The 20492-nt window shown below is 43.4% G+C and overlaps 1 protein-coding gene across 3 annotated transcripts in view; it reads left to right on the forward strand.

Annotated features, from left to right (window-relative positions):
- The first annotated feature begins 485 nt into the window (after window positions 1–485).
- The window catches only part of APBA1 (amyloid beta precursor protein binding family A member 1), a 233941-nt gene continuing 213934 nt past the window's right edge, over window positions 486–20492 (forward strand). For 2 of the 3 annotated variants that reach the window (XM_015093185.4, XM_042243368.2), the window contains exon 1: window positions 486–659. The gene's annotated coding sequence lies outside the window, so the exon portion shown is untranslated. The remainder of the gene's footprint in view (window positions 660–20492) is intronic. The other variant, XM_042243367.2, reaches the window with a different exon arrangement.

Below are 20492 nucleotides of genomic sequence, written 5' to 3' on the forward strand. Positions count from 1 at the left end.
CTGCTGCTGAGGAAACCGAGGACCTTCTGGGCTTCCACCGAAGAGGGTGGAGATCCCTGTCAGTCCCCTCGGGGAGGCAGCCGCATTGCCCACTCCTTGCGGCGACGCGAAAGCCGGAGGGATGCCCCGGGAGCTCCGACGGAGCCCGTGCACGCCAGGACGCGGCTGCCCGAGCTGAGGCGCGACAGGCAGCGAAAGGCTGTAGAGCCCCTCACGCCCACCCGCCCTTGGGCTGGGGCGCTTCAGAGGCTGCGCGTGGAGGACGCCGCCTGGCTGCTTCGTGCTCGCGCGCCGCGCGTGCGCGCGGGTGGGCGTGGGAGGCGAAGGCGCGCCTAGCTGGCGGCGTGCGCGCGCACTCACCCCCGGCGCCCTCCCTCGCCAGCCTGCCGGCTCGGCCCCGGCGCGCGTCACGAGGGGCGGGAGGGTGGAGAGAAGGGGGTGGGGCCGCAGGACCGGAGGGGCCTGAGCGGCTGCTGCGAAGCCCCAGCCAGAGCTGGGCGAGGGCGGCTGCGGTCGCGGCGGCGGCAGCGGCGGCGGGAGAAGATGGTGGCGCTGGAGGTAGGAGCGGCTGGAGAGGAGCTTTATTCCCAGACTTGGCACCAACGCTGTCGTTAGCGCCGCCTGCTTCTGCGGGCCCGCGGACCCAGCTGTCAGGCAAGGTACCACCTCCAGGGCGGCTTGGGTGAATGGGGGGTCCCCGGCGCTGATGTTGCCCCCGACGGGGCCCCCGTCCTCGCCGAAGGGCGCCCCCGGGCGCCTGCAAGGAACAATAGTGCGGATGAGAGGGGACAGCCGGCGACATCCAGGGAGGCAATGCCTAGAGCCATCGAGCTAACGGGGCGGGGGAAGGGGGCGTTGAGGATACGGACGCCTGGTGTCCAGTGGCGCTGACATGCCGTGCTTTCGGGGCAGCGGTGAGTCTGATGACAGTCATGGCAGGGGTGTGTGTGTGTGTGTGTAAAAGGTAGAGTCAAAGGGATGGGGGTGGCGGACCGAAGGTGTTGGGGGATGACATTTCCAGGAATCCCCGCTAGGATCCCTCAGCTCTCGGCGGACTCTCCGGGAGAGTGTGGTGATGACAACGGTGAAGTGAGCAGGATGCACTTGGTGTGAGAGTGTGGAGGGAGGCAGGGGCGTGGGTGCGGATTTGTAAAATCCCATGTGTGTGAATCTGTGTGTGTATGTGTGTGTGTGTACTCGTGTGACTGCAAACTGCTCTCCAGACCCAGAGATCTGCGGGTGCCCTGACTTGCTGTCACCCGCTGACTGTGGGACAGTGTTATTTCTCCCCTGAAACTCTGTTCACAGTCTCTGTTCTGCTCCCGCCTGGGGATGGCCGGCTGTAGGGGTGCTCACTTCCCTTCGTTTCCCTTCGTTTCCCCTTTTTCTTCACATGTCGCTTGAGATGGGGATGTGGAAGGGCGCATGTGGCTTTGGGCACATGGCAGGGAAACAGTATAATGGTTACCGTTCCTGGGCTTGCTGGCATTCAGGTTTTGAAGGCAGCTTCCATCCTGTGACCCTTCTCCTTTCCTCATCTCCTAGTCTGTAGGGGTCTTAGATGCCCTGACTCTGCAGTTTCTATTGTTTTTCTCTTGTCTGACCTGAAGGAGAAGGGGCTTTAATGGCCACTGTCCCCACAACTTTGAATGTCAACTAAACCTTCTCCGTACACATTTAAACACTGGAAATCTTATGGTTGAAGAATATGGACTTTTATCTTGGATCTTGCAGAATGAACTCTGAAGGTGTGTATGAGAGATGAGGGGGTAGTATTTTAAAAGAAAAAAAAATCATTGAGAAATTGGTCCCCCGCCTACCCCCTGGTCAGCATCACAAGCAGGGCGTTTTCCTTAGGAAAAGGGATACTTTTATTTCTAATGCTAGTGGCATCCACTCTTCCAGATTTCGCAATGGCTAGGTGGTACCATGTATTATTGGGGGACTGAAATCCCCCAAGGTTCATAGTGATGGGGTCCCAGGTTAGTGAGTCTGCTTTCCTAGCCAATATAGCCTGCAAGTAGAAAATCTGGAGAATGTCAGGCTGGCAATAAGTCACCCAGTGGAAGCCAGGACACGGAATTGCATCCAGGGTCTATAGCTGTTTAATTGTCTCTGCGTGATAAAGATCCGCTTATGTGGGGTTGGGTAGAGAGAGACAGGAAGGGAGATATTGTATTCATATGTGCGTCCACTGCAGTTTGACTCCTCAGCTCCTATTTTTCTCCTGCAGTGTTTATAAGAATGATGCACCTTTACACTTTATATCTTGATACTTCTTTATTAAAATGTTGTGGAACTAGATTAACCTGCTTAGAACATATTTGCATAACACCTTAAATTCTACTGCATTGCTGGCAGAATCCAAACTGGCTGCCCCAGTCCTCTTGAAAAGCCTATAGCAGTCATAGCTACACAAGTAGGTATACAACATGTTAGCATCAGATGTTTCTTTCTCTTTTAAAAAAATTTTTGTTTTGTTTTGCAGAGATTGCATTGAAAATAATAGAACCAGGGCTGTCCACATATGCTTTCTGTCTTCCCATTTGTCTTCTCTTAATTAATGATGATCTATAGACCAGGTTTTCTTGGAGCTGTGAACACTAAAATAAATTTCCTCATGTCCTTCAAGTCAAGCCTTCTAAAATTTTAATGTGAGGTTGTTGGATCGCATCCAAAGTTTTACGAAAGATTTATAAAAATGAATTTGGAATCTTAGTTCTTAACTCTCTTATTAGTTCTGCCAATTTCTTTCTGAGAAAAGTACTTTGGAACGTAAAAGACATTCTAAGAGGTTTTTGCTATCTTTTTTAAAGAAAAATTTATATGTGCAAGTAAGATCCAGAGATATAAATGTCTTACCATAAAGTTTAAGAATATTAGAAATTATCAAGGTGAATAAACTGTTTAGAAAAAGAATAATTATACAACAGCACAACTGATGACTCAGGAATTAGTGATTTCCTTTCTAACCTGTGATAATTTTTAAAATGCAATGCCTGGCTGTCTAAAGATTGCACTATTAAGGTTAATGATACAGCTTGAATAATGTAATTCAGTCTATAAACAGTTGTACCTTTTGCTGTAGCCTGAAGTAAGTCATTTGTTTTGCATGGATGTGTTTTCTTTCTTAAAGGAGCATTAATTCTGTTCTTTTCCAGTATTGGGTCTCTTAAAGAAGTTTGTTTTTTAGAAGATTTGGGAATAAAAGACATCCGAAAATTGACCTGTGGGGCCAAAAGGAATAAGCTGTGGTACCGTGGGCGAGGTTGGACTTACATCCTATAAAGAAAAAGTAATTGTTGTTAAAATTGAGAGACTTTCAACCACTAAAATCCAGAGTTAACCCTTTAGGTTACAGTCATTAATTTGCAAATATTTGTTCATTGCCTACAACATCTTAGGCAGTGTATACCTTTGGATAGAGTTTGGGAAATGTTATGACGGCTGGAAATTTGAAAACTAAGGAGACCTAGATCCTGCCCAGAGGAAGTTCATGGCCAGGAAGGAGAGACAGGTCATGCATGTAAAAATGGTGGAAAGTGGTGAAGTGCTGAAAAAGCTATATGCCTGTAGAGCTGTAGGAGTTCACGTGATACAACAATGCCTTCAGAAGGAAGAATCAAGAAAGATTTGGAAGAATGAGCTTTTGAGCTGAGATTTACATAGGTGGGTTTTGGGCTGGCAAGGAAGGAAGGGCATATTTGGGGGGGGAACAGCATAGCAGAGGCCTGGTGGTGTGAAGTGTGTGCCCATTCAGGGAACAGAATGAAAATGAAGTCGCTCAGTCGTGTCCGACTCTTTGTGACCCCATGGATTGTAGCCTACCAGGCTCCTCTGAATGGTGTGCTTAAAATTCTTTCTCAGTTAAACTGGGGGTGGGGGTGGGAAAGAATGGCGTGCGCTGGAACGTAGGAGATGCCCAGAGATGAAGTGAGAGATAAGAAAGAGACAGTCATTCAAGGTTGTGAAGCAACTTTTATGTGGATTTTATTCAGTTACTGCCAGGAAGCCTTGGAAGGTTTTTGAGGATGAAGGTTGACAGAACTATAACTGAGCTTCACAGTGACAATCTTGAATTGTGTTGGATGTAATGAAATGAGGAAAGAACGGCAGTAGGGAGAGAAGATAAGCTCTGTTGTTAAATTAAGGGTCAGAGGAAATGAGAGAGTGGGAGTGAAGAGAGAGAGCAAACTCAAGAGACAGAGTACAAGAATAATCTGAACACTGATCAGGGAGATCAAAGGTCATTGTCAGGCTCAGCTGTGAGAATGATTGGGTTATTGTCAAGAAATACTCCTTCAGAGGAGGATGAGGAAACTTCTTTATAAAGAAGAATTTTGAGCCTGACAGGTTTGTCCAAATGAAGGGACTCCAGTGCAGGTATAGGTTTCGGAGAGAGGTTAGAGCGACAAAGAGAGATTTGTAAGTCATTTATTTAGGAGCAGTTTTAATGTCTCAGGGGGGCTTCCCTGGTGGCTCAGAGGTTAAAACGTCTATCTGCAGTGCAGGAGACCTGGGTTTGATCCCTGGTCGGGAAGATCCCCTGGAGAAGGAAATGGTAACACACTCCAGTATTCTCGCCTGGAGAATCCCATGGACAGAGGAGCCTGGTGGGCTACAGTCCACAGAGTCGGACATGACTGAGCGACTTCACTCACTCACTTAATGTCTCAGGAATGACCAATAAAGAGAGTGGAGCAAGAAGAGGCAAAGGCTAAGGGTAGGCTCCTTGGAGGACATCTGGTTTGGAGGGGAAAGGAGAAAAAAGAGGTTATGAGCGTTAAACAAGAGGCAGTTGGAGGAATGCAGTGGCAGCAGTGTGGTGTCATGGAAGCTGGGGAAGGTGAGGGAGTACCACCCTTCCTACATCACGCCCCAAGGGGGTGGAGGTACAGGGAAGGAAGAGCCGGTTGGGCTTGACTTGACTTTCCTTGATTATCCTGAGGCAGGTGGAGTGCATCCATGCTGTGAGGGATTGAATAGGGGAGGGTAATGCGTATGGAAAGCAGCGAGGACAGACTTCCTTTTTAATAAGTAGGATGAAGGAGAGAGAGAGTTTGCTACATCAAAGGTAGGGCACGGTGTAGGGAAAGTAATGTCTTAGTATAGGGACACCTGAACCTACTTTATAAGTGGAGGAGAAGAAACCAGTGAAGGATAAAGAGAGATCGAAAATGTAAGGGACAGGCTAATGGGAAATAATGGGAGAGGCTAACTAATGGGGAGGCTAATGGAAGAGGCTGACGGGAACATAATCTTTAAGATAGGACTTTTCAAGGGAAGGGCTCTTTTGAGACAGAAGCATGGGAAGTTTGAGATGAAAAGAAAGGAATTTGGCCATGGTCTTCTAAGTCAAGTCAGAGAGAGCTGGGCAGGGTTGAAGCCATGGGTAGAATAATAAAGACTTGGACCAAGTGTTGTGGGAATGTAGTGGTGAGTTAGTTATGGGAAAATAAAAGATTATCACCTGACTATGAAGGCCTCCTTTGTTTGGAGAGCATAAATTTGTGATAGAACCAATTAGTCCTATATAATTAAAGTTTGACAACCGCTTATCTAATTTTTGTTATTAATAGCATTAAATGTTGTTAAATACAGTAGCTCCTCCTTCCCATAAACTCAATGAAAAGAGAAAAATGTTTGCCTTTAAAATTAGCTGAATAAAAGACCCCACCTGAAGTATTTCCTGTGAAGATTTTCTCTCAAGGATTGCTGACTTCAGTAAATAATGGGGGAAAATATAAGTGTTTTTGAAAAGATGAGATTTCCCTATCTGCAGTGCCAACATATGGCAAAAGAAAAATCAAATATAGCTCTTCACCCAACACCATGCCTATTGTAAGTGCTCAGTAAATTGTTTTTCATGAATACATGAATAAATTAATTTTTTAGTAAAGATAGGTATAGTATCTAAGATCTAAAATTTCAGGATTTCTTTCCTGTTTACGTCATGGACATTGAATAAGTTGCATTCCATGGCCTGTTCAAGTTCATGACAGCATTAAAACTTTTATTTATTCTTACCTGTTACATACATTGAAGCTTTACAAATTTTTTTTTCATGAAATAATTCCTCAAAGGGGGTCTACAGGGTCATGTGTGATTCCAGACAAATTTACAGAAATCTGACTGTGGTGAGTGTTGATTTTGAGGTTTTAATGTTGAAATCATTTATTCATTCCTTCAACAAATGTTCTCTGAACATCTCTCCACCACTCACTATTGTTGGTGCAAAGGATAGATCAGGGGCAAGAAGGTCCCTACTACCACTGACCTTTTAGAGGAAGGGATTAAAAAATAAATAAGCACATATATTTCAGGTGGCAGTGAGTGCTATGAAGAAGAAAGCAAGGAAGGAGTAGAGTGTGGAGTGTAGGGGTGGCTGTTACTTTATAGTGGGTGGTCAGGGAATGCCTTGAGCTCAGAACTTAAAGAGTTGAGTGAGCCATGCAAGTATTTGGTTGGCCAAAAAGTTCATTTGAGTTTTCCTGACTGATGGGGCAGTAAGACCCGAACAAACTTTTTGACCAACCCAGTATTTGAGGGCAGGGCCTTCTAGGTAGTGAGTGTCAAAGGGCCTGAGACAGGAACATGCTTGGCATAATCAAGTAAACCTTGCTGGTTTCCTTGCTTCTCCTGGCCATGTAGTGTCATACAAGATACATGGAGCCGTCGCTTAGGGACCCTGCAATGTGATGCTTTGCCTTTCAGTACTGAATCAGTCACTTGTAAGGCTGTATCACACTACCATGTTCGAGCTGACCTGTGGGTGAGTCAGTGCTGGGTTTTTAAAAAGAGAATATGTCCTGAATCATACATTTGAGTTAGAAAACTTGCAGAGTAGCTGTGTCTGAGTAGTGCTGAAATACTAGTCAACTGGAAGTGGTCCCTTTCTTGAAACTGCACATTCACTCTTCTCTGGACTGAACCGTCTTTAGCCATAGTGTTCCTTTTCTTCTTCCATATTTCATATCTCATTCCTAGGTCTAAGGTCTTTGAAACTAGAGCTCTGTTTTGTTCATCTGGGCATAGAAAAACCCTTCAGCCCATAGAAATACTCTTTGTCTTAGTAAGGTATCATCAAATACTCATTGCAAAGAATGGATGAGACATTTCCAGGTATAAAGGAATGGGGCTAAAGCTCTTTGACCTTGATCCCTGAAGACAGCTGTTTTTAAAAGAAGACAAAATTTTCCCTTGGTGCTAAGTAGTTTATGCACTCATGGTCTGAGATGAAGACTTGGGTACAAATAGTCTGTTTGGGAGGTGATCCCAAGAAGCACAAATGAGGAATGGGAAAAAATGAGACAGGAAAGGAAGGAAAACAGGGAGGTAAGAAAAGAGGCAAGTTAGTGAGCAGATAACCATTGTGGGCAGTGGGACGCTATTCTTTATGATTGTCTATCAAGCAGTGGGGAAGGTAGGATTTTATCCCCCATTTAATCCTGGGGGCATCAATTCCCAGGCACTTTAATGCTGCAAACTTTGTAGGCACTGGGGAAAACCCTTGTGGGTAGCTAAGCAGAGAGGCTGAGAGGGTGGGGGTAGGAAGCCGTCAGTGTCCATCAGAGGATGGGGAGCTGTCCATCAGAGCCACCCGTGAACTCACAGGTGGGCTAAAGGGGCACGCTGCTGCTGCTAAGTCGCTTCAGTCATGTCTGACTCTGTGAGACCCCATAGATGGCAGCCCACCAGGCTCCCCTGTCCCTGGGATTCTCTAGGCAAGAACACTGGAGTGGGTTGCCATTTCCTTCTCCAATGCATGAAAGTGAAAAGTGAAAGTGAAGTCTTCGCAGCCCCATGGACTGCAGCCTACCAGGCTCCTCCGTCCATGGGATATTCCAGGTGAGAGTACTGGAGTGGGTTGCCATTGCTTTCTCCAAAGGGACATGGGGGCAGCGCAACAGCAGCTTCCTGTACACATTGGCACAGGGAATTTTTAATAGTAAGAATTTGTGGGATAGCAGTTACTGTTATTTTATTTTAGGGGTTTTAATATATTGCAGCAGCTTCCTACTGTTCAAGTTTACTCACAAGCCAACTGTTGACAATCCTCAATTATCTGGGGTGCACATTACCATGTATGCCCATGTATAAGGTACCCTAGATTATAAGGTAGTACCCCGTTTTCCAGCGAGGTAGTTTTAAAAAAGTCTTTACATCAACTTGAATATGCACATTGGAGTGATATAGGTAAAGGATATTTTTGTATTTAATAAATAATATTTTATTGTTATTTAATTTACTCTAAATGTTTATACTATATTTAATAATAATCTATATTTATTAATTTACTTGCATATATTTTAAATCACCTTATATAAAATTAGTCATTTTAAAATATGACATTCTTCTACACTCACATTTTACAAAATCATTTATTCAGATGTTTCACATGCTGCTTTGACCAGCGTCCTTTTCATTGTTAAACACCACTTTTGGCATATTCACATCTATCTAACTTGTATGTCATAGAGTACTTTTGAATTTGCATGTGATGCTGTCCTTCCATGAGATGCCTCCCTTAATTCTAAGCCCTGTATGCCTATTCACACAGTGTAAAGACAGTTGGTTTTTTGCTGTCTTCCTATAGGTATATATTCATGCCCTCTACAGCCCAGCACTTCTGCGTGATTTGTGTAAAGTCATCCAATACAGGCAATTATGAAGGAGTATTTACTTAAATTGGTGTTAAAACCTTGACTCCCTTCATTCATTCACCTATTCTGTTTCAATCCCATGACCTCTATAGGCATCCCTATCTAGTTTTGATTGCAGTTGTTTCTGGCTGTCTTCTCCAAACAGTTCTCAGGTGACCTCTGAAACCTACATCTTTTCATAAAACCTTCAGTCTTACCAAGTAAATTTTTTGACATGGCTTTTCCCTTTAAAATCAGTGGCCATCACATCCAATATTAATGAATTGCTTGATTTTAATTCCTGTTATCTTGGAGATAACAAGCTTTCTGGCATTCAGAAGAGAGTAACTGAGAGAATGGCTCTTAGTAAGGGAGACTTTATATGGAGTTAAACACAAGATGACTTTCTCTTTTCTGAAATCTCATTTTTGGGGGGGATTAGGAATCTCGTTTTGTATATGCCATGTCATCATGGGAAGTTTTTGAGGTGTGGTGATCCTTGCCTAGTAAGTTTCCTCTCCAACCTCCTCCTCTTCTGCTCCATGGTGGATTAATTAGTGTGAAAAATATAGTAGTGATTTAGTTTCACTGAGCAGTTGATTAACCATTGTTCTGAACAATGTGACCGTTTACATTTCTGACTTTTGATAAATTTTGTATCTCACATTCAATTCCATATTGATTGACAGATACACTTTATTTTCTAGAAGAGGTGTACTTGACAAGATGTGCATAAATCATTTTTCTTGTAAATGATAGCATATCTTAAATTCAGAGGAAGAGCTTATCATTGAAAGAGATTCCACTTATCAGCAATAATTACCCTCTATGTGGCTAGTCAATGAATTAGGATTTTTATACTGGACTTACTATGTGGATCACACTCTATTTCAGTGCCTTTAAACTTGTTTAACCAAGACCCCTCATGATAATATAGTTTATATCATAGCCTAACAATATAGATGAGTGTGTTTAAACATACACACACACACACAAACATATGACTGAAACAAAAATTTCACTTGGCAATACTGGTCCTTTATTACGTGTGAAGCACTTGGATATTTTCTGTTCTATTCCATTCTATTCTATATGATTGTCAACTCACTAAACTTATTTCAATTCTAATGGTTCCTGACATGCGGTTGAGGAAACACTGTTCTATTGTATTACATCCATCAGAAGAGTGCTTGTTTCCTTATAGCATGAAATGATTTCACGTCAGAGGATTTTAAAAATTTGTTTCAAATTATTAGCATATCTGTATATTTGGTAGTATGAGTGTAGGAGGTCACAAGAATACCAAAGAAAAATTTATTTTTGAGTAGATGTTGTATTTCCAAAAGAACAAACTATTAGTGTGGAAAGTGGAGTCAGACAAGTGGATTGGTTCTTAGATCTAGCAGCTTCCTGGGCTGTACGAACCATGCTCAGCTCCTGGGTCCTGACTGCGTGGCTGGACTGGCCGGCCTTCCCAGTCTGGCTCATCTCCCCTCACAGTTCCTTCCTGCCCCCTCCTTTCCTGCTTCTTTCCCAAGCCACCGCCTCCAAATCTCAGGAGTGCTAGATATTCAGTTCAATTACTTCCTTCTCAATTTCAACCTAATGTATTTCTTCCTAGATGTGAAACTGCTTTTTACACCCACTTCTCTTCCAAATAACTTGAAAGTACAGGAGTCGTTTTTTCCCCTGGGCTCATACCTGGCATATGTGTGGGGGGCAGGGTGGGGAGGGGGTCCTAAAGAAGTGAGAATTTGTTCCACAGGTGGAATGTTTCCATAGTGTTAGGTGGTATGAAAGTCTAATCTAGTCTGGTGTTGAGGTGTGATTACACTGTTTATGGCTCTCCTGTTGTCTAGTAGAAGGACATGCCAGTTCCTATTTTCAAAGCCTAATAGGCAGGAATAGAGATGCAGACATAGAGAACAGACTTCTGTACATGGGGAGCAGGGAGGGAAGGGGAGTGTGGGACAAACTGGGAGAGTAGCGTTGACATATATACACTACCACATGTAAAATAGAGAGCTAGTGGGAAGCTGCTGTATAGCCCAGGGAGCTCAGCTCAGTGCTCTGTGAAGACCTGGAGTGGTGGATGGGAGAGTGCAGTGGGAGGGAGGCTTAAGAGGGAGGGCATGTATGTAAACTTACAGCTGATTCACATTGTTGTATGGCAGAAACTAACACAACATTATACAGCATTTTTACTGCAATAATGAAGAAGAAAAACCTCAATAGGTTCCCCATCCAATAAATGAAAGCAAGTTAACATCATAGCTACAGAGTGCCAGGTGTTGTGGTGAGCACTATACACAGTTAACTCACTTGATTCTCATACTGACCTCACCTACTCTTCATAACCATATCAGGAGAAGACTTAAGTTACAGATGGGACTTGAGGCTCTCAGAGGTTCTATCAGTGACTGAAGGACAGGCAAGAGGGCCTCACCTGGGGTCCAGGGATGGGAGCAGGCCCTGATGGCGCCTGTTGCCTTTGTCCTGGGGCCCAGCAAAAGCCCCCCACCCGACCTGGCCAGCCGGATGCCCTTGTTTGTGATGCCCTGTCCCACTTGGGATGTCTGTGTGTAGGCAGCTGTTGCACCAGCATCTCTCCAGTCTCTACCTGCTGTGATGGAAAGGCTCAAGATGGATGGAGTATGGTGCTGCCATTCATTAGCTGCCAACATTGGTCAAGTCTCTCTTGACTGAGCTGAGCCTCAGCTTCCCCAGCAATAAAAGGAGCGATGATGAAACCTACCCTTCTCTTCTCTTCCCACACAGGGCCACTGGGCTGTCAAGGGCTCTAGGAAAGTAAGGGAGACGTGTCACTCCCCTCATGATGACCTTGGGCATAAGTGACATCTCCCCGCTCTAAACCAGGGGTCAGCACATTCTTTCTGCAAAGGGCCAGATAGTAAAAAAGGTTCCATGGGGCCATACAGTCTCTGCCGCCTGTCACAACTTCTCAGCTCTGCTGTGGTGGTACAAATGCTGTGGGCAACGTGTAAGGCAGTAAGCAGGGCAGTACTCCAATAAAACTTTATTTCTGGATGCTGAAATTTGAATTTCGTATCACTTTCACTTGTCACAAAATTTTGATTCCTCCCTTGATTTTTTTCCAGCCATCTAAAAATGTAAAACCATTCCCAACTCCCAGGCACTGGGCCAGATACGTTTCCTGGATCTGAGCTCACAGACTCCTGGTGTAAATGCTCATAGCCCTGGGTACCACTAGTTAGAGAGCAACTGCAGTTCACTTTGGACTGCAGCACTGTGTGCTTACTTTATTCCATCCCTCTCTTGTCCTTCCACATTATACACCCACCCACTGACCTTTTTCTCATCTTCTTTAGCACTGTGAGAGCTAACAGCGTATGGATACTCTGCACACACATATATGCATATATAGTATATGCTGAATACATATTTGTTGAATATATGGTATATATAATAAGAAAATATGTTGCTTTTCTGTGTATCTTATTTTTCCATCTTTAAAAGGAATTCTGTCTATTCTCTAGTGAACCTTTAGGAATGGTTGAGTTAACATTTTGTAATTAAATTTAAGGGCTTCAGCAATCATGTACCCCCCCCTCCCCCACTATTAACCAAAAAAGGAAAAGAATGTCAGGGAAGAAAGAAGAGAAAAGCAAACAGACAAAACAAAGCCAACATTTCAACATGAAAAGGGCTTATTAGAGAATAACTGAAGTGGCTAAACGTTTAGCTTTGGTCCCTGAGGCTTTCTGTCACTGTCGGAGCTCTGGAGGCTGACATGCTTTGAGCCTTAGCTGCCAGCAGCCCAGCGTTTTGTTGTACTTTACCCAAAATTTAACTCAGGGGTCGGAACTCTGCATTAGGCATAAATAAAGATAGAATGATAGAATGTCCTGTGTCTTTTCATCTGTATTTTCTCAACATGTATCAAGGAGTCACATCTCTTTAAGAGCAAAGCCTTGAACACAACTCCCATTTCATTTCTTAGTAGGTATGTAGGCTCAGGAGTGGAAGCATTAGGAAATATATAAATCTAGAATTTTCTTCTCAAAATGAGATGGACAAAAACTGGATGGTGAAATTACAGTGTGCATGTGTGTTATTTTTCCAAATAGTCTGTTACTCTGTGTTCTGTCATGAAGAAACTCTATATGTGTGTGTATGTGTGTGTTTAAGGGGTGAAAAGAAAGGAATGTGCTAGAAAAGTTGTAACCAAAATCATTAATAGTCTATACCCCTTATTAAAATGTGTTAAGGAAAAGAAGAGTTAGGTTAGCTTTCAAATAAGCCCTTATCTTTTTTAGTCTGCCAAAATGTGTTAACCTGGAGAAAAGATCCGTGGCTGATGTAAAATAAGTTATTAAGTGTGCTTTCAGCTTGGTATAAATTGGTACTGCTCTGGTAGATGCTGTCTAACCTTGAAGACAGAATGTTAAGCCAGTGTTAGAAGTGCATATTACATTTAGGTTGTGTGAGGTATTCAAAGCCTGCTTGGGGAAGAATGGAGGCTGAGGGGCTTAGGATGTTGTTTGCTATTATGTCTGAGCTGCTCCTAGTGAGACACAACATACCACTTACTGGCAGTGCAAAGACTGATTTCAAAGTTGTTCTCAGTAGATGAAGGCACAGGGGTTGGGGTGGCGGGGGGCATGCTTACCTGAGAACTGCAAGGTGTGGAGGGGGTGTAGCTAACCATCTGCCTGCAGTTTCTTGTATGGAATGAGGCTCCCCTTGATGAAGTAAAGAGACTGTACCTATGAAGGTGGATGATTAAGGTTTTGTTCATTATATTATCTGCACAGTGAGTCTTTTCCTGAGTTAAATTTTTTCCTCTCTTACCACCCGCTCCTTCTTTTTTCCATTCAGGGAATTACAGTGGGCTTGTTTATATCTCGCTTATTTGGATGGCTCCCTTCCATGCCAGAGGTTTTCAGCTAATGTCTGGTCATCATGGATTGTCCATTCATATTAGGGCTGTGACATGGGAGATAGCCAAGCCTCTGTATTAGTAGGCAGGGTTTGTAAAGGTCCTAGGTTGGGCCCCCCAGAGCAGAAACTAAGAAGAGGGTTGGTATGTTCAGGCACTGCTTTATTAAGGAGATGCTCCAGGAAGAGAAGCAGGGTGTGGGGGTGGGGAGGGTGTCCGTCAGACAAGGGCGTGATCTCAAAGGCTTGAGGGTCGGGGAGCTCTGGTATGATGTGGTCTCAGGACTGTCCCTACCAGAATCAGTGGCTTTGGTGGCACGCACTGCATACCTGTCAGTCACTGGGTAAGGGTCTTTTGCATTAAAAGGATACTGTGGGGAGGGGAACATACATCCTCAGGTATTTCTGGTTCTCTGTATGAAAAGGCAAAGCTGGTCAATGAGTCATGGATGCTGGCTGTTGACCAGGTGAGGATTTGGATGTGATACCAACATTGTCCACCACCAGGCCAGTAGCTTCTCTTGACAGTAGTCAACCAAGGAGCCAGTTCAGCGCTTCCCTGGAAATCCCCATATGCCACTCTTTTTCCTGAGAAGTGGCTGCTGGCTTCTGGTGATATGTGTGTGTCACATGGAGCAGAGGTCTGGGATCCAACTGTCTGGTTTCAGGGGATCGCCTGTTTTCCAGAACCTTCTGTACCTCCATCCCTTGCCAGGCCTGTATGCCTGGCCAGGATTCTACAGTCTAGTCACTTCCAAAGAAATGTGTTAAAAATCTCTTGTTTGTGGCTATTCTCTCTCTGTTTCTCTTAAGAAAAATGTATGTGATCAAGTTGCCACCTTTAACCAGAGCTACTCAAAATAAAAGCTAAAGCAGAATTGTGGACTGAAAAAACGTATCTGTTTTCTCAGTGGATCTGTTTTCTGTTCCCCATTGGAATACAATCCTGCACAGGTCCTTTAGATTTCCCTCTCTTGAGTGGTGAAAGGCAAAACCAGTTTATTAATCACATAATACAGTCCAGTGTAATAATAAAAATTCCAAACTCCTGCCTCATTCTTGACTTAAAAATTGCAGTGAAATCTGAACGCAGTACAGAAATCCAAGTGTGCAGTTTGTTGAATTTTGTGTATCTGAAAACCCAGATAATTGGCACCTTGATGAGATACAGAATACATCCTGCCCTCCTCCACTTCCCCCAAGCTCCCTCATGGCCATTTCTAGTTAATACCACCTGCAGCCCAAAGGTAACCACTGCTCTGTCTGACCTCTATCACCATGGAGTATTTTGCTTGCTTTTAACTTCATACGCATGGAATCCTTGAGTATGTAACCTTTTGTGTCTGACTTTTTTGTTCAGTATTTTTTAGAGATTCATCCATGTTGTTTTACGTAGTTCACTCCTTTCTGTTGTGGTTTGATAATCCATTGTGTGGGGTTTCCCGTTACTCAGCAGTAAAGAATCCTCCTGCAGTATGGGAAATGCGGTTTGATCCCTGCGTTGGAAAGATCCCTTGGAGGAGGGCATGGCAACTCACTCCTGTATCCTTGTCGGGAAAATCTCATGGACCAAGGAGCCTGGTGGGCTGCAGTCCATGGGGTCACAAAGAGTCAGACACGACTGAGCATGAGCATGAATCTGTTGTGTGAATATACTTAGTTTATTCTCTGATCTTCTATTGGACACTTAGGTTGTCTCACTGAAGATTCTTGAACATTTTGGTGCACATAAGCATTCATTTCTATAGGAGTGAAATGGCTGAGTCATGGAACAGTATATGTTTAGGTTTTGAGATATGGCCCAAAGGTTTTACAAAGTGGTGGACCAATTTACTCCCCCACCAGCAGCTTATGAGAGCTGTGGTTGGTCCCCATCCTTATCAGCACCTGATCTCATATCATTCATTTAGCTCTAGCCATTCTGGTAGGTGTGTTTTTGTTGTTGAGTTTCTAAGACGTGTCTAACTCTTTGCAACCCCATGGATTGTAGCATGCCAGGCCTCCCTGTCCCTCAATGTCTCCCAGAGTTTGCCCAGGTTTCTGTCCCTTGAGTTGGTGATGCTATCCAACCATCTCATTCTCTGCCACCCTCTTCTCCTTTTGCCTTCAATCTTTCCTAGTATCAGTGTCTTTCCCAATGAGTCAGCTCTTCTCATCAGGTGGTCCAAGTATCGGAGCTTCAGCTTCAGCATCTTTTCTGGAATTCCCTTGCTTTCTTTATGATCCAGCAAATGTTGGTTCCTCCGCCTTTCCTAACCCAAGCTTGTATATCTGGAAGTTCTCAATTCAAGTACTGCTGAAGCCTACCTTGAAGAAGTTTGAGCATAACCTTACTAGCATGGGAAATGAGTGCAATTGTCTGGTAGTTAAAACATTCTTTAGCACTGCCTTTGGGATTGGAATGAAAACTGACCTTTCAGGTGTGTGTGGTGTTAAATATGTCTAGTGTTAAACTTCTCCTCCAGCTCAAGCAGGCTGCTTCCATGGAGCCCACAGGAAACACACACCCCTGTTCCAGTGGCAATTGATGTGCCTTTTGCTGCAAAGACAGACCCCTCTCTCTTTGCCCTGCTGGTTTTGACTACCTTCTTGATTTCTCACAGCAAGAATCAGACAACAACATCCTGGCCCCCACAAACTCCAGAGAGCCCACATCAAGCTCCCAGAGTTTTTCCTGAAGCCTCTTTACTTGGTGCGTTAGTCTACTAGAGCTGTCATAACAGACTACCGTAGAGTGAGTGGCTTGGCCAGCAGAAATTCAGTTTCTCACAGTTCTAGAGGCTGAAAGTTGAAGATCAAGGTGTCAGCAGGCCTTTCTCCTCAGCCTGCAAACAGCCACCTAGTCGCCATGTCCTCACATGGGTTTTTCTCATTAGGGCACATACTTGATATCACTTCCTCTTCTTAAAAGGACCCCAGTCATGTTCTGTATGTCTCCAGCCTTATGATGATATTTAACTTTGATTACCTCTCTAACGGTCCTATTTCCCAATACAGTCATGCTGGGGGTTGGAGCATCAACACGTGAAGGGCGAGGGGCACACAGTTCACTCTGTAACACTTAGTTTGGTGTGTACATGGAAAGAGCTGTCTGCCAACTCTGCAGCAATGTGTGAAGAACTCAGATGGCGGTCAGTTTTCTTAAATCAGTGTACAGTTGGTCATGATTTGAACTATTAGTGAGATTTTTTTTTTTTACATAATAGGAGTAAAACACATACAGTGAGGTACATAAAGTACATACATCTTTAGTGTACAGTTTGAGGAATTTTCCATATGTATAAACCTGAGTAACCACCCCCCAAATCAAGGTGTAGAACACTGCCAGCACCCCATAGATTCCCCCAGTCTATACCTGTTCCCGTCTCCCGGAGGTAAACACTGTTGTGACTTCTATCATCATTTATCAGATTTGATGATTCTTGAACTTCATCTAAAAAGAATCACTTCTGTACTTCTTTTTTGTACAGATTATTTTACTTGGCATAATATCTATGAGATACATGCATGTTATTATGTGTAACAGTGGTCATTCTTTTCATTGCTATATGGTATTCAGTTGTATAAATACATAATGATTTGTTAATCTCTGCCTGCTGATGGACATTTGAGTTTTCAGTTTTTTGACTATATGAACAATGCTGCTATGAACATTTTTGTGCGTATCTTTCTCCCTTATTTCCTATTTTTTGAGTATGTATTTAGGAACAGAATTCCTTGATCATAAGGATACGTGTGTGTCTAATTAGAAACATTTCAATCAATTGATTTTGTGAATACCTTTCTGTTTGATGTAATCAACATGTACTCTTCACAACTCAAGGATAGATATAGGTATACTACTCTGCTTTAAGGCAGAGATACGTTTTATTGATTCTTTTCTGATTAAATTTTATTGTCTACCTCAGTTAACAGAATGTAATTTTGTTATTTTATATATCAAAGGTAAATGAGGCATATGCTTGTGAATTCACTGGATACTGAACAGGTTATTCATGCGTATTTGAAGAGTTTTTGTCACACTCTGTTAAGAAGTCAACAACCATCCACTAACACATTTTGTTTGCTTTGTCTGAATCAACAAGGTTATATATTCAGAATACTTTCATTAAAAATAGTTTTATGTACAACAGAACAAGCCAGTGCATATTTTAGTTTTTAGCATCTTAGCTTTAAACATCAATTGAGCCCCATTCTAATCAAAGTATATTTATTTTCACTAGAATACTGTGAAACAGCTTTAAAAAAAAACAGTAATAATAAAAGGGAAAACATTTATATATTAGGTCATATAATATGTTAAGTAACCTAAAACACTGCTCAAAGCACTTGATGCGCATTAATTCATTTAATTCTCACAACAACACTATGCTATTATTGTATACATTTTATAGATGAGGATACTGAGGCACAGAGAGGTCAAGTGACTTGCCCAAGATCACACAGCCAGCAGGTAGCCAGGATCCAGAGTATGTACATATATAACCACTATACCACGCTGCCTTTTAACTCGTTTTTTAATCTTTCTGTTTGTACATGGTAGAGGGGGCTGTGGGAAACAGCATTCATGCTTTCTCAGTTCTTAGAAGTTTTCTCAGTTTGGATTAAAGCTGTTGCAGTTAAAATCTTTATTATTGAACAGATTCCATTAATCAGATGCCTAAAGGATGCCAGCTCTCACTGTCTTGGGAAAAAAATCGCATTAAAGAATGCCAACAGAAATAGAGTTGTGCTTGCATGCTCAGTCGCTTCAGTCGGGTCTGACTCTTTGTGGCCATATGGACTGTAGCCTTCAGGCTCCTCAGTCTGTGGGCTTCCCCAGGCAAGGATACTGGAATGGGTTTCCATGACCTCTGCTAGGGGATCTTCTGACCCGGAGATTGAACCCGCATCTCCTGCATCTCCTACGCTGCAGGCAGAGTCTTTACCACTGAGCAACCGGGGAAGCCCAGAAAGAGAGTTGCAGGTATAGGAAGCAAACCTATGGTTACTAGGGTATAAGTGGGGGAGGGATAAATTGGGAGACTGGAATTGACACATCCAGACTACTACATTTAAAACAGATAACTAATAAGGACCTACTGTATAACACAGGGAACTCTACTGAATACTCTGTAATGATCTATATGAGAAAAGAACCTAAAAAAGAGTGGAGAAGAAAAAAAAAAAATATATATATATATACACACACACACCTGGAACTGACATGACACTGTAAATCAACTTTACTCCAATAAAAATTAAAAAAAAAAAACCTCTCTCCCTCCTTCCCACACTTTAAGCCCTTGGGTTATATTGGGGAACTCTGTTAAGGGAAGAGCCTGGATGTTCCTGCAGACCCTCTGCAGCCCTGAAAGACTGACCTCCGTATGGCTGGAGAATGATGCTCAGCAACAGGGGTCTTAACACCCATGATCTGAGCACTAACCCCTTTCTCACCTTCACTCTTCATCACATTCATCCTACACATATTTGGTGGGCACGGACAGTGAGCCAATCCTGTGCAGGTTCCAGGGGTTTATTGGAGTGGAGCCCTGTTCTTTAGGGAGCTAATTTAAAGTTGAGCACAGGAGATAGGTACTTACACAAACTATAGAAATGTCATTGCTGTTCTTACACCTGATATGTGCTGTGAAGGACAGGTAAGAGTGCCTGTGTGTGAACAGGGAGCCAGCCCTGCTGGGGTCTCTCAAGAAGGGCTTCTCTATGTGCAGAAATAACTGAGGTGGGGAAGTAATCACAGGCAGAAGGGAGAGAGTGCATCAGAGTCCTGGGAAGGGGAGGGGACAGCTGCCTGCACTCTGAGGACAAGAGGGAGTCATCTAAGTGTTTCAAATAAAGGAAAGCCATGGTCAGATGTGTGCTTTTCTGAGACAGTAGATTGGGAAGAGGGCTCAAGGGAAAGCCCATTTGTAAACATTTTGCAAAATGGAAGGTGATTCCCATTAGAGCCCATCACAGACTCTAAAGGTGGTGGTTTGGGAAATGCTGGCAGAAGAACTGGGAGATGGACAGACAGAAAAGATATTGAGCAGGTAAAATCATCAGGACCTGGGGATGGAGGCAAGGGCATTACAGCCTGCTCCTAGGTTATTTTGTGCTTCTAGAGGGATGGGGTCTCCTGTTACTGAAATAAGAGATGGAAAAATGGAAAGTGACTCATTGGGAGAGTGGGCAGGGAGCCAAGAGGACACTGACTGTAAGGTGTCTGTGAGGTCTGCAAGGACAGGCGAGAGGTGGGTGCTTGGATATGGATGTCTAGAACCTAATGAGAGATCCAGACTAGAGATTAGGCTAATCAAGCTTTAGAAATGAGATTCTTATCCATATGGATGCCTTGAGTTTGGGGAGATCGAGTGCTAGTTTAAAAAAAGTGTGGATGAGGGCTCGAGCAGAGAACCAGGAGTTAGGCTAGTTGAATTGCCCTCTCTCAAAGCTTTACTCCTCTAAACTGCATCTGGGGTCCTAAAACCATGGCACTCTATCAGAGCATGAGTGGTCCAAGCTTTTCAATTGCTCTTCAACTGAAAATTTGTTAAAGTATTTGATTGATTTGTTTTTAAAATAGACGCATGGTTTGTGTAAATGTTTATAAATATGTTTACATGTAAACTTGCTGATAGTAAAGTTTATAGCATCAATTGCTGATTAATTGAAAAGATTACTCCTATGTCCTGGGCTTTAGGTATTTTAGAGCTGCTTTATTCAAGTGCTCCTTGTAACTTTGTCGTGAAGTTAAACCCATCTATGTTTTCTGACACAGACTCTGGTGTAGTTTTGTTCCTAACTTTGTTTTCATCTTCAAACTGTGGTGCTGGAGAAGACTCTTGAGAGTCCCTTGGACAGCAAGGAGATCAAACAGGTCAATCCTAAAGGAAATCAACCCTGAATATTCATTGAAAGGACTGATGCTGAAACTGAAGTTCCAAT

Source organism: Ovis aries, chromosome 2, assembly GCF_016772045.2.
Source record: "Ovis aries strain OAR_USU_Benz2616 breed Rambouillet chromosome 2, ARS-UI_Ramb_v3.0, whole genome shotgun sequence".
Lineage (NCBI taxonomy): Eukaryota > Metazoa > Chordata > Mammalia > Artiodactyla > Bovidae > Ovis > Ovis aries.